Source organism: Felis catus, chromosome B3 (assembly GCF_018350175.1).
Source record: "Felis catus isolate Fca126 chromosome B3, F.catus_Fca126_mat1.0, whole genome shotgun sequence".
Lineage (NCBI taxonomy): Eukaryota > Metazoa > Chordata > Mammalia > Carnivora > Felidae > Felis > Felis catus.
Genome location: NC_058373.1, coordinates 100,680,242 through 100,695,374, shown reverse-complemented (window position 1 = coordinate 100,695,374; position 15,133 = coordinate 100,680,242). Strand labels below are relative to the sequence as shown.

General features: G+C 36.8%; 1 long non-coding RNA gene across 1 annotated transcript in view; it reads left to right on the top strand.

The window, feature by feature from the left end:
* The window catches only part of LOC123386086, a 76,028-nt gene extending 61,938 nt beyond the window's left edge, over positions 1 to 14,090 (top strand). The window contains exons 3-4 of the long non-coding RNA XR_006599602.1: positions 13,192 to 13,310; positions 13,853 to 14,090. This is a non-coding gene — a long non-coding RNA (uncharacterized LOC123386086). The remainder of the gene's footprint in view (positions 1 to 13,191; positions 13,311 to 13,852) is intronic.
* Positions 14,091 to 15,133: the final 1,043 nt, after the last annotated feature.

Below are 15,133 nucleotides of genomic sequence, written 5' to 3'. Positions count from 1 at the left end.
GCACTTGAGGGGTGCCTGGGTGGGTCAGTCAGTTGAGCGTCCGACTTCGGCTCAGGTCATGATCTCACCATTCGTGGGTTCGAGCCCTGCGTCGGGCTCTGTGCTGACAGCTCAGAGCCGGGAGCCTGCTTCAGATTCTGTATCTTCCCCTCTCTCTGCCCCTCCCATGCTCATGCTTTGTCTCTGTCTCTCAATAATAAATAAACATTAAAAAAAAAAAGAAGAAGAAGAGTACTTGAAAGCAAGGACTGCCAAATTAAACACAATGGGATACCTGTTTTAATTGGCAAGCAGAAGCCTCTACAGTTTTCAAAATTCCAAAATAATTTCATTAAAAGATTTATTGCAAAAGGCTAAAGAAAACTTAAAGATGTAAGAGGTACTTAAAACAAAAGACTATAAGACTGATGTAACTCCTAGTCTCCCCTCTACCCACCTTTGAGTATGCATTCTACTAATCCTCTGTCTAAATTATTTTTTCCACTCTAAAAAGATTACACAACCATAAAAAAAGCCCACCAAGTTCATGGCCTTACAGGCACCCCATATCTACCCTCAAAAGAGGGCCCCTTCCAGAGTTGATGACACTAAGATTTTCTGGTAGTCTGCTACATTATTCCTTTAAACATCCAAGGGAAAACTCTGGTAGCTACCAGAACCTACAAAGGAAATACTGGACAAACTGGCAGAGAAAGGTGGAAATTCTTATCAGAATCAGCTCTTCTGAATCTCTGTCTGTAGTGCCCAGTCGAGAAAGGAAAATAAATTTTCACGTTGTTTTTTCCTTTCCAAATCCATTGTTTATTGGTCCTTTTCCTCCAGGGATAACTATTGCCTTCCTGCTTGTCTCAGTTTGCATAATTGGACTTGACTTTCCACCTGCCTGGGAGGTGCAGGTTGTGGGTTCTTTGTTTTGACTATCTTTGGATCTTGGAAACGGTGTATCCTTTGCATCCTCTTTGGGGATTCGTTTTACGCCCAAGGGTAGTTATTTAATACTGTCAGAAAAATTTACTGTTTGTCCTGACTGAAAACAAACAAGATATTTTTTTAATCTGTGTAGTCAAAAGTTGGCCAGATTAGAAGCTGATATTGAGAAACTGGTAGGAATTTGTCTAAGGATTTCATCTCTAAATTGAAACTAGATCTATGTACCCAAAGGCGAAAAAGCAGATAGAGGAGGTGTGGTTGCATGGGTAGATCAACGTAAGACAACATTAAGAGATTAAAAGCAACCGTTCTTATTTTCAAATCTTTGCAAAACTAAAACTACGGCCTCCGGGAGCATTCACGTCTTTCAAGCTATCCTTTCCGTCAATCCCAAAACCTCTCCCATTTATCTCAAAAGTCTTGTAATCACTCTGGAAACCATTGCCTAGATCATCCCTTATTCTTAAAAATGAAGAAAAATAAAAGGAGAAAAGAGGCTTAAAAAAATAAAAAATAAAAAAACAGCTATAGAAGCACCCTTGCTCAAAATCTATCCCACACCTTCTCCACAAATATTAGTGTAAAAAAAAAAAAAAATGCTTTAGCAATCTGAGTAGGTAAACTTAACTTATTCTATCTGCCAGAAAAACCACTTGGATCTAGCTGTCCTTTTATAAATTAGTTCTGCTTTAGCATACCTATCTCATGGACAAAAAATTTATGACAATAACTGTAAGACTTCCATTTGCATCTATTTCTACGTTCATACATGTTATAGACACGTGGTGTTTTCTATCTCCAGGAGCTATCTAAATTAAATTGTAAGTGAGCTCATTTAATTGGCTTAAAGAAAATTAAGCACTTACATAATCTAAATTCTCAGAAATATAATAGAAACTAACCCAAATAAGTTTCAAATTCATGTGATCTAGGATTAATCTTTAACAAATCAAAGCTAATTGAAATTTGTCGGTTTAGGGGCGCCTGGGTGGCGCAGTCGGTTAAGCGTCCGACTTCAGCCAGGTCACGATCTCGCGGTCCGTGGGTTCGAGCCCCGCATCCGGCTCTGGGCTGATGGCTCAGAGCCTGGAGCCTGCTTCCGATTCTGTGTCTCCCTCTCTCTCTGCCCCTTCCCCGTTCATGCTCTGTCTCTCTCTGTCTCAAAAATAAATAAACGTTAAAAAAAAATTTTTTTTTAAAGAAATTTGTCGGTTTAAGTAAAACAGGCATGTTTTTAGAGTTATCAGCATTAAATCTAATACTTTTATTCTACCTAGGTTCACTAAAAGTCAAATAAGCTTGTGTTATCTCTTTTACGGAACTTGTCAGCAGAAAAGATAACTTGAAGATGATAGCTGTTTAATATCTTGGGAAATTTTCATGGCTAATCTAAACATAGTTACCAAGACAAGAGAATTAAATAAATGCAAATAAGGGGTAGCTGGGTAGCTCAGTTGGTTAAGCACCTGGGTCTTGATCTTAGGGTCATAAGTTCAAGCCCTGCACTGAGTTCTGTGCTGGGCATGGAGCCTACTTGAAAAATAATAACAATAAATAGATGCAAATAAGATAAAAGTTTATAAACACATTTTTCGGTAATAATTTATGTAGCCACAAATCAATTATTTACAATAGATACATCTTTTTTTCTCCAAATCTTTTTTTGTAACTAAAAACCTTAGAGTTTTGCTAAATTAAATTACATAATGGATAGTCATCGAATATCTAGATCCTTTCCAAACAAGATAAAATACTGAAACATTAATTACTGAACATAAACTTTTGGCTTCTTGTTACAGAAAAACTAAAAGATATTTGGATGTGTTACTGCTATATTGGGAAATTAAAAAAGGTATATGCTTCCAGAAAATATGAAAGGATTCATGAATTTGCGAACATAAAGAATGTGGCTATAACAGACAGTTCATAATCACTTCCTTCTTAGTTTTCACTAGAAAGTAAGGTTCCTAAGGGTTAAGCATTCTAATTAACATATGTAATTAAAGCTGCTAGAATAATAAGGGAAACATCTCTGTATGCCAGGAAAGTAGGACGGGTTTTCAGTAAAAGAACGTATGAGAAATGGAGATGCATTTTTTTGTTGAGGGAAAAGAAAGTAACTTTGTTCTAAAGTGAGGCTAGTTGTTTAAAGAGGATAAACATAGGTCAAATGCAGAATGTAGAGAAGAAAGTTGTAAGAAGGTTTGTAGAAAAAGAATCTTTGAAAAGGAATTTTAATGTGTGGTCAAGCTGGCTAAGATTAAAATAAATTTATGTAAGAACGAGTTTTAATATGAAAAGTAAGCCTGTGCAAAATTAGAATTTGGTTTTCTCTCTATTAAAAGGACAAAGTTTTCATGGACTTTTGGTCTGCTTTTGATAAGACTGTGAAAGTTTTTTTACCTTTTAAGTATGAGATTTCATAATGATCCGTGATCCTATTTAGGCAAGTGCTTTAAAACCTTCTTTTTGATATTTTTTTTACAAACTTCCCAAGTTGTAAATGAAACCTTTTTGACCTGGAATATTTCAAGGGATTAGTTAAACTAATGAGGCTCATTTGATATGTAAATTACATGGGAAACAGTGCCAAATAAGTAATAACTAAACTTTCTTTATACTGTAAGATTGTGGCACATGTGGATAAAGTCCATTCTGCTTCTGCAAAAAAACTCCTTTTTTCATTGCCAGACTTTTGCCATCCTGATGTCCTTGTAACATGACAATAGTCTACTCCTGAATCAGAAATTAAGGGGGGTAAACAAGAGGATTGTCATATGGGACTTCTTATATTTAAATCCTAGTCAATGTTATTTCACCACCTTGAAATACCCCTTTCTTTTCTCTGTCAAAAAGTAATGTTACTTTGATCTTACATATCCTTCAAGTCTCCGTTATATACCAATATCCACTTCTAAAAAATATGTTCACTTATTGTATTAGGGATTCATTTGTATTAGCCCAAACAATGTTTGTCTGTGAATATTAACTTCTACATTAGTAGTTCTGTGGTCTTTACTGTGAATATCCAAAATCCTTTCTTTATGTATGCTTGACTTTGCTGAAAACAAAAACACCTTTCTTTCTTTTTTACTTTCTTTCTTTCTTTTCCCTCTCTCTTTGCCCCTCCCCCCCCCAAATAAATAAATGTGGGGTGCCTGGGTGGCCCAGTTGGTTAAGCATCCAGCTTCAGCTCAGGTCATGATCTCGCAGTCAGTGAGTTCGAGCCCGTGTCAGGCTCTGTGCTGACAGCTCAGAGCCTGCTTTGGATTCTGTGTCTCCCTCTTCCTCTGCCCTCCCCTGCTTGCACTCTGTCTCTCAAAAATAAATAAACATTAAATAAAAATAAATAAATGTTAAAAAAATTTTTAATTAAAAACAAACAAAACAAAAACATATAAATTCTGCCCTAGAGGAAAAACCACATTACTTTGAAGAGAGTTTTCCATAAGTGTGAAATTTAATTATGAACTATTGTTAATTTAGGATGCACTCCGTAAATATAAAGAGAGGGTCTAGTTTAGATTTTTCCAAAGTATTCTGAAAATTCCATGGCCAAATCAGTTTTAGAAACACTGACTCTCACTCATAGAGTCCTAAAGAAATCTGATAATGAAAGTACCAAGAACCACAAAAAAACAGAAGACATGACTTTTATAGAGGTAACTCCTTCACTTGCCTCAACATCCACCAAACGAATCCATTAAGTCATATGGTTTCTACCTGTAATATATGTCTACAATCAGCTCATGAAAAGATACCATGCAAAAATTACCAGAGGACTTCTATTGACCTCATGAACTTAAATTATAACTCAGTAACAGAAAGACAACTAGAAAATCTCCAACTGTTCAGAAATTAAGTAAAATACTTCTAAATAACCAAGTTAAACAAATAATTATGAGTGAAATTAGAAAATATCTTTATCAGAAGAACAATGAAAACATGACATATCTAAACTTGTAGAATGCAGCTAACCCAGTGTTTAGCACAAAATTTATAGCTCTAAACACATTTATGAAAAAAGAAGGAAGGTGAAAATCTGTGCTACAACTTCTAAATCAAGAAAAAGAATAACAAATTAGATTTTAAAAAACAAAGTAGAAAAAAGAAAATAATAAAATAAGGGTGAAACAATGACGGACAAAACATATATGTAATGAGACAATTAACAAACACAAAAGTTTTTTGAAAAGTTCTTTGAAAAGATTAATCCAATTAATAAACTCTTAGCAAAAGTGATCAAGTAAAGAACACAAATTAACAGTAAACACAAAGGAAAAGGGGAACATCACTATTAACTCTACAATGAAAAGATAGTAAGAAGCTAATATGAACAATTTGATGTCAATAATCAAATAATAAAATTTTATCTGAAAAATCAGGTGAAGTGGACAGATTCCTTGAAAGATACAACTTACAAACACAACTTGAAAAATTGAACTTGAATACAACTTAAAAAAATTACACAAAAAAATTAAAAATCTGAACAGTCCCATATCTACCAAAGAAATTGAATCCGTAATTAAAACTCTTCCAACAAAGAAACTGCAACATTCAATAGCTTTGCTAATGAATTTTCCAAATATGCCCAGAGCTCCACACAATCGTGTCACATGTTGTACCCTCCTTCCACCACAGTGGTCAGATTTTCACCGTCATGCTCTGCTCTGAGACCATAAGGACCAATGTGATCATTCCCAGTATCCCTGCTTATGTTCATCTGAACATGAAGCCCAAGATCATCTCCCATCACCCTCATCTCCACACAACTCTGAACATCCCTTAATTGAATTCCATTTCCCACCCTTCTCAGATTTCCAAAAACCTTCAAACGTGCCCTCTCAAACTCAGCTCACCATCAACCGAACCACCCCAAAGCACAACCTCTTCTCTGAACATTCCCTTCACCTTGTTGCTGTAATTGAAACTGGCTCTTTCCTGAGAATACCTTGTTCCCTTTAGCCCTCTCAGGTGGTGGAGGTTCTTTCCCACAGCCCTCGTACCCGAGACTAGAGTATTGATAGTTTATACTCGAGTGTAGACAGTGGAGCACTGCCTGCTCCTCTGTGCCACCTGTATAACATGATCCTTATCTTCTTCCTAAAAAACATCTTGTCTTGAAAATTATGTCCTGGGATTTCACTACTCTGTATTCCTCATTGTTGTAGCTACCACAGACCCCTGGATCATCCCTCACATACCATGAGGAATATTAGTACCTGGCCACTATCACTTTCTCCTATACTATTCTTGACATATTACTTGGCAATTTCAATGTCTATGTTAATAATTCTTCCAATCTCTAGCTTTTCGATTTCTGACCTTCCACTTCCCAATCTTGTTTTCCACTCTACCTCAGTCAGATACTCTCAGGACATACCCTAGACTATGTTTTTATCCATAAGTGCACTGCTTCACTTCTTCCTTACCTAGCTTAGCTGCCGTGGACCGTTATTTTAAACACACACCCTCAACCACCTTGTCTCTCTTTCCCTCCTAGTGTATTAGTCAGGGTTCTCCAGAAAACAGAACCTATATATATAGGGGGAGATGGATTATAGGAATTGGCTCATGCAGTTATGGAGGCACACAAGTCCCACAATCTGCTATCCGCAAAGTGTGAAGAGCTATGAAAACTGGTGGTGTAATTCAATTCATATCCAAAGGCCCGATAATTGGCATGCTGATGGTGTAAGTCCCATCTGAGTCTGAAAGCCCAAGAACCTGGAGCATTGATGTCTGAGTGCAGGAAAATATGGATCTCTCAGCTCAAGCAGAGAGAGAGTGAATTTACCCTTTACCTGCCTTTTTGTTCTATTCAAACCTTCAACGAACTGGATGATGCCTACTCATATTGGGATTCACCAATTCATATGCTAGTCTCTTCTGGAAACACCCTCACAGACATGCCTAGAAATAGTTTACCAGCCATCTGTGTAATCCTTAGCCCGGTCAAGTTGGCACGTAAAATTAACCATCACATCTAGTAAAATCCAGCTGTAAATATATCCAACTCTCTACCCACTCTACCTCACGGTGAATGTGGCTAAAGAAGAACACATAAATATGTTGACGAGTCTCAATTTAAATTCTTGTCTATGGCTATACTTCCAAGTGCTGTAGGTTGTTTTAAAAAAAAAAAAATTCTTGATACCTAACCTCAACTAGACCATTAGTGCTTCTGGGCAACCCTACTGCATTTCCCTACTCCAGTGGTCACACTTCTCTTATGTTAAACTTCCTTCCCTCTCTACGTAATCAGTTCATCACCTTACTACCCATTTCTGTGAGAAACTTTACTGTGAAACTGCTATATGATGTAGTCACCTCATCTCACTCTGACTTTCTTATTACTGCAGATGGATTATAGATGCTCCTTGCCAGCCAGCCCTTAGCTCCCAGCTAAGGCTAACTTCTGCACAGGTCAAATCCCCTTTAACCCACCTAAGACATCAAATTAGGAAATGTTCCCTCTTGCTTTTACATCATCAAATGTTTCCTCATTACTAGATCACTCCCATAAATATGCTATAATATCTCCCATTATGAAAAGAAAAATGTGGCCCCACTTCCCCCTCTAGTTACCACTTCATTCTACGTTCTCTGTTTCATGAAAACTTCTTGAAGATGTTATCTGTACTCACTGTCTCCACCTCCTCTCCTGTCATTCACTCTTGAAATCACTCCAGCCAGGATTTTGTCACTACCATTCTACTGCAACTGATTATGTCAAGATTATCAGTGATTATAAATCTAATGATCAATTCTCAGACCTCATTTTATTCAACCTCACAACGGCATTTGATCCATTGATTGTGTCTTCCTTCTATAGCTGTTTTTCCTCTTGGTTTCTACCACACCACTCTCTTTTGGTTCTCTTCCTATCTCATTGATGACTGTGCATCAGTTTACTTTGCTGGAAATTTCCTCTCTTTGACCTCCAGATGTTAGAATTCCCCAGACTGAGGCTTGGGCCTCTTTCCTTCTCGATTTACCTTCATGTCTTAATGATCTCATATAGTTCTATGACCATGTGTTATGTGTACATGGACAATTCCCACATTTTTTTTCAATCCCTGGCTTTTATTTTGAATTCCCAGCTTACAGACTTGGGTAGATGTCCCAACTCCCAGACCTGCTCTTCCTACTTTCTTCTCCATTTTGGTAAGTGGAAAATGTGTTTATTCAGTCCATCTAGTTAAAAGCTTAGAATAATCCTTGGCCCTTCTCTTGCTTTCATACCCTACATGCAATCTATTATCAAGCATTTCTGAAATTCCACCGCTTATCACTGTTTCCACAATTTCCATCCCTCCCATACAATCATCTCCCTGAAGTTTTAAATAAACCTCTTAGGGGGTGCCTGGTGGCTCAGTCAGTTAAGCATCTGACTTTGGTTCAGGTCATCATCTTATAGTTTGTGAGTTTGAGCCCTGCTCTGGGCTCTCTGTCAGCTTTGGATCTTCTGTCTCCCTCTCTCTGCCCCTCCCCTACTCATGCTTGTGCGCTCTCTCTCTCTCTCTCTCTCAAAAATAAATAAACATTAAACAAAATTTAGTAAAAATAAATAGCTTCTTAGATGATCTCCGTGCTTCCTCTTTTGTCTTCTCCTATGAATCCCCAAGAGAGCAGCCAAATGATCCTTTTAAAGCATAAATCAGATTGTGACATTCCTCTGCTCAAAACCCTCCAAAGGCATCCCATCATCCTCATAGTAAAAGCCTTATAATGACCTCAAAGCCCTACATATCTCTAGTGTCTCTCTCACTGACTCCTATAATTATCCCCTTGACCTTCAGAACCAAGTCCCCCCTGATGTTTCTCAACATGTCACCACCTCTCAAGATTTGCATTTACTGATCTCTTTGGCTAAAATGTTCTTCCCTCATTGTCCATGTGGCTCATTCCCTCACTTCCTTCAGCTCTGTGCTCAAAGATCACATTATCAGCAAAGCCTTTCCTGACCACCCTATATGAAATACCAATTTCACCCCCACCCCAAAGATAATCTGTTTCCCTCATCATGGTCTTTTTTCTCCAGATCTCTCATTATCACCTAATATGTAATACACATATATATTGTGTTAATACACATATCTATTAATTGTTTATCATCTATCTTCTCTCTGTAGAATATAAACTGCTATAAACAACTGTAGCTGTTTTGTTCACTGAGTTATCTCCAACACATAGTACTCAGTAGTAAATACTCAAAAAAGGGTTGTTGTATGAATAAATCAACTTCTTTTTTGCATTAGCTTTGTACATCTTGCTGTGACTTGATATTCCTTTACAGATATATTTTTATTATAACTTAATCTTTGTTCTGAATAAATTATGCTCTTTAAAGGTTTCAATGACTTTTTTTTCTTTTACTATGCTCTCAAGTTTTGAACAGTTTTTGAGCATTATTGTGTATACCTTTCTCATAGCAACTACTTCAACTTTTTCTAGCTTTATTGAGATATTCACAGTAACTATTTCTTAATTCTACTCCTTTGTAGTTAATACTAATCTTGTTGAAATCTTCATCTGGTTTTGCACTCTTTGAAATTGTGGGTGTATTCTCAATCTTTATGCCAGGTCTCTTTTCCCCTTTAATGTTGTAATAGTTCTGATATGGATCTTGTTTTACTTATAGTTACTTCACTGTCTTCTGCAACTTTGTGCATGTGCACATGCACGTGTGTGTGTATTAATGCTGGTGGTAGCAAAACACAAAGATGAAGTTCTCTTTTTTAAAAATTGTAACATAACATAGATATTAAGGCTGTAAAGAAAATACCTGGGCTTTAACCCTTCTTGCACTATTTCCAATTATGACCTTTTATCTTGTTTAAACATCATACATCTATATATCTCTTCATTTATAAAATGAAGTAAGTCATAATTAGAATAAAACAGGTTAATGTAGGTAAAACATTTAATACAATAATAAACTTACACGTATTCATCATAAACTTAACAAAAGGCCATTAATAAGTGTAACACATTTAAGACATAACCTTATTTGAAGCATATCATTAAACCAAAAGGATATTTACAATCCACACATGCACAGGATCATTCTGGGTCCTAGAGGATACCTTCAACTCATAGGGAATGAGTTGAAACCAAAGGTGTAACCAAGGGTAAGGTGTGGAACATGCCCAGCAATAAACATTAGTTGTTACTGTTTCTACTGAAATAGTGATATTGTGGGGCACCTGGGTGGCTCAGTCGGTTAAGTGTCAGACTTCGGCTCAGGTCATGATCTCATGGTTTGTGGGTTCCAGCCCCGTGTCAGGCTCTGTGCTGTCAGCTCAGAGCCTGGAGCCTGCTTCAGATTCTGTGTCTCCCTCTATCTCTGCCCTTCCCCCACTCGCTCACACGCTCTCTCAAAAATAAATAAAACATTAAAAAAGTTAATGTAAAAAAAAATGAAATAATGACATTGTATGATGTACTGAACATTGTATGATGTTCCCATTTTCCCTTAAGGGAATATGTTATAATATAAGTTACTCAACATTTAGAAATTGTTCTATCTGTAAGTTTGAAATTGAAATTATTTGTGTGGTGTGTAAAAAAGAAGACAGGACCAGATACAGAGTATAAAATCTGATGGAAAAGATGTGGAAAAGGTCACATCTACTTAGGTAACATATTGTCTACCTAATTTTGAACAATTTAGTTGACGATCTCAAAAAGTAAGTTTCTGAGCAATTAAAATGGAATTAGTTTACCGCAACAAATGTCATTTAAAGAGTGAAGTAGTGGAGAGAAGGTAGCTTTTTCAAAGCAATCAGCTTCCAGTAGATATGAAAAGTAACAAATGGAATCAAATCATAGAATAGATCTTGTTATGATAAATAGTAATAACTTCCAAAATGATATATATGAAATGGCTCCATGATAAGTGATCCACATTTAAGAAGAAAGATGATTTTAATAAAATGGTTAAGTTAAAGGAGTGTGTACAGCTCACATATGTTAAGCAACCAAAGCCTTGCAGACATCAGAGCTCAACAGAGGAATGAGAGGAAAGCAGAGACACAGGTGGAGTAAAGTTTGTCTCATGAGAGGGTGGAGAGAAGTGTGGGATAACCTCCCACATTCTATTGCCTGACTGGCTTGTTCATCTGCAGCAAGTATGACAAAGTGGTTTCACAAGTCCCATCCCTTGTCCTGTACACTTGGGGTTACACTTGGGGGTTAGCTCAGAAGATTTTTAGTTCCTACAGGAAATGGAAGATCTATTTATACCACCTCCAGTTGATGGAGCCTGGAACTAACTCTGGTTGGCATGCAAACAACATATTTAACCATCTAGATATTGTAGACTTTGAGGGATTGCTAAAGAGGCACAGAAGGACTGATAATCGTTGCTTACTTATCTTGGGGGGGGGGGGTTCCTTCAAACAATACCTAAAATGTCTTGCTTGTTGCAATAGCAGAGTAGACCATATTTTTAAGTTTATTTATTTATTTTTGAAGGAGAGAGAGCACATGAGAGTGGAAAGGGGCAGCGAGAGAGGAGGGGAGAGAGAGAATCCTAAGCAGGCTCCATGGCAATAGCACCAGGGCTTGATTTCACAAACTGTGAAATCATGACCTGAGCCAAAATCAAGAGTTGGATGCTTAACTGATTGAAGAGTAGACCATTTTTAAATCAACCCTCCTACAAAAAAACAGCTAGAAAAGTTTCATGAAATACTTTCTTAATTCACTGAAAGGCATTGGAGATTTCTCTAGATAGAATTATAAAATCAAAATCCAGGAGAAGAGGAAAACTGAGAGAGTAGTATAACCTTTGAGGATGCTTTTCCAAGTTTTCAGATTCCAAAAGCAGTATCTGAGAGTCTTACTAGCTGAGTAAAGACTTGGTAGGGACTTACTCAGACCCCCAGAAGTGGTATAAATATTAATTTAGGATAAAAACATTTGAGATTGAGCAAATGCAAAAGGAAGCCTTCTTGAAGCTTCACGTATTTTACTGAAAGCAGAATCTTCTGAGAAATGAGGCTGCTATAAATTCCCTCTTCAGGATAGGCCAATTCCCAGGAGAGTAAACCTACCATAAATCTCCGGCGGGGTGGGGGGGGCGGGGGTTGGTTTCAGAGCCATGAAGAGAGAAAAACCACTGGCACCTGCGTAAACAAACATCACAAATTTTCTTATATCTCATTGTTCTCCTAAAAACCCTTTTGTCTTTCATAAAGAAATCTATTTGTTCTCTCTATAGGAGACTTTTCTTCCCCCTCCCCTCATCCTACTGTGTTAGGTGTATAAACCCCAAATTCTAACTACCCCTTTAGGTTATTCATCACTGAGCACCTGTAATCACACATATATAGATCAAGTAGACAGTTGAATATATAAGTCTAGAATTTGAAAGAAAAATCTAGGCTGGAGACGTAATTTTTAGAGTTTTAATATATAGATAAATATAAATATAATATATTTAAAACTATATGATGGTGGAGATCACGAAGAGAATGAGTACAGCTAAAGAAAGAAGATGAAGAATTTAGCACCGGGTCAATCCAAGATAGAAAAGCAGGGGGAAAGGGAAGAAAAAGGTCAGAAAGAAAATACAATTTAAAAAAACAATAAAAGAGAAAAAGAAGGAGCAACCAGTGAGTGAGCAGTGTTCTGGTAGCCAAGTAAAGAAATTTCTCAAGGAGGAGGAAATAATCAACCAACACATCAAAAAGATGAGAACTGACAACTAACCATTGGATTTAGCAATGTGGAGGCCACTCATGGCATATAAAAACAGTGAAAGGCAAAAAAGAGAAGGATTAGTCAGACTGAGTTGAAGGGGAAAAATGGATGAAGATAATTGAAGAAAAGTAAGAATAAAGGATTCTCTCAAAGATACTGTGGTGAAAAGAAACAAAGAAATGGGGCTACAGCTAGCAGGATGAATGAGATCAAGAAATGAATTTATCTTCTTTTTCATGTCTGGTCTTGACTATTTAATTGATGGTGAATTTGTAATTTAATTAAAAAAACAGACCTACAGTAGATCCAGATAAGGGAGGTATAAGCAACAAACTTTATAATAATTATGATTAATAAATTTGGGGAATCAAAACACAAGACTGAGAATTTTAACAATTAAATACAACTATTTTAAAAAAAAACTAGAAAATTCTACAACTGAAAAAATACAGTAAATGAAATTAAGAACTCAGTGAATGTTAATTTTAGATCAATACAGGGTTCCATATCTGTTACTAGACAAGTAAACTTCTATCATAACAACCATTTCAGATAATGACTCTAAACTCCAGACAAATTATAAAAACAACTGTCTGCAGGCACTGAAGAGTGACCAAAAGCAGGCACATTCTGCAGAAGAGTCAACATTTGGAAGAAGGGACTTGTACTGAGTAAGGTTTTCGTTTTTACAATTTCTAGCTAAAGGAATAGCACTAGCAGGATCCCTCTGGGATGGCTAAAATTCCAACAGAAAACCAGCCATCTTGCTGTGTAAGGAGCCAAAGGACAGAATGTAGAGCAGCCACCGCAGCCGTGAAGTAAGGAGGGAATCCCAGGCAAGAGAGAGCAAGAGGGGAGCCCCACATTCCACTTTAACTCCCTGCTTTTTCTCTATCATCAGCATGCATTCCCAAATTTAGAAACTGCAAAAGTGAATGTGTGCTTGCCTCAGTGGGGGCACAGAGAGCCTGTAGCCGGTATTATGTTTCAGATTAGCCTGCCACAAAGAACCCCTATCTGGAGCTTGTAAGTAAGTAGTGCCAGAGGGGATGGGAGTAGGCAACTCTGTCCTCTGAAGTGGGAGGAAAGAGAGGGGAACACCAGCAAATCAGCCCTCGAGGAGTTTCCCACAGGATCCCAGTGTCCCTCCCCTAACTGCTACAGTACCCTCTCTGACCCCTTCTTCACCCTCTTTTTTGCTCCAAATTTGAAGACCTGCCTTGGTGGCGTTAACAATCACCAGTGACTTGAGATACAAGAACATCCCTTCCGACGGCAGGAATGAATGAATGATACTGGTATCCACTAAAATGAGGCTTAAATAGTTTAATATTACCAGTTAAGTGTTGGGAAATGTATTGCATACCATTATCTTTTCTCCTCCCATAAATGTAATAATGTTCCTACCTTTGTTGGTTTATATGGTAGCAATAAAAATTTTCCATGTCAAACCATGGACTGACTCATAAAATATTTTATAATAATAATTGTTGACTGTGCTGAGCACGAGTCTAAATGTTTCAAACCTATTAAACTCATTCCATGTTCATAACAAACCTATGACATATTCTTCATTTTATATATGATGGAACTGAGGCATAGAGAGGTTAAGTGATCTATACAAACTATAAATTTTTAGCAAGTAGGTAGTCTGGATTCACAGCTAGGCTCAAGAATTCATGTTCTTAATCATCATACATGCAGCTTCTCATGGGATTACAAGACTCTTCACTAAAAATGTAAAATGCAAAAGTGAAATTTCATATTAATGGATGTTAAAGTATTTTGGATTATTTTCCATTTTTTTACAATTTTTCCCATTGATCAGTGCCTGCATTTTATATAATCCTATGCAAGGTTAGAAAGGTAAAAAGCTAGAAAAGAGGTGAGGGACACAAAAGAAAGTGCTAGAACTGAAAAGGGGCAGTTTATGAGTTTTATGAATCTAGTTTTTATCCAGATAAAGAACTATGGAATATTAATATGTAAGGACATTATAGCAGCAAGAGACATTTTGAACTGGCTGGGCCTAAATGTATTAAAAGGCAATGTGTCCATGGGAAAATACATTAAGATTGGGAAGTATAGCCTAATTTTTTTATAATTAAACTTATTGGTAATTCAGGCATATCTGTAGGACATAAGTCAATACTAAAACATGATTTTGCCTCATTTATTCATATAAATGTGTAGAGTAAATCTTATATTCTCATGGATAATTTACATCCTATAGATTCACTTTGTACACTGGCACACTCTGGCCCAAGGAAAGAAGTATTTACAGATAGTATTTCCTCAAGGAAAGAAGTATTTTCAGATTATCACAACCTACAGAGACTTGAAAACAGTCTGTTCACAAAGACTTCGATTGGTCAGGTAGTAATAGTTGGGCTTGCACAGGAGACTTTTCATTGGTGAAATAATTCTTAGCTCAACTTGCAGAAAAATGTAGCATACAATTAAGAGAAACTGAGGAACATACAGACAATGTCAG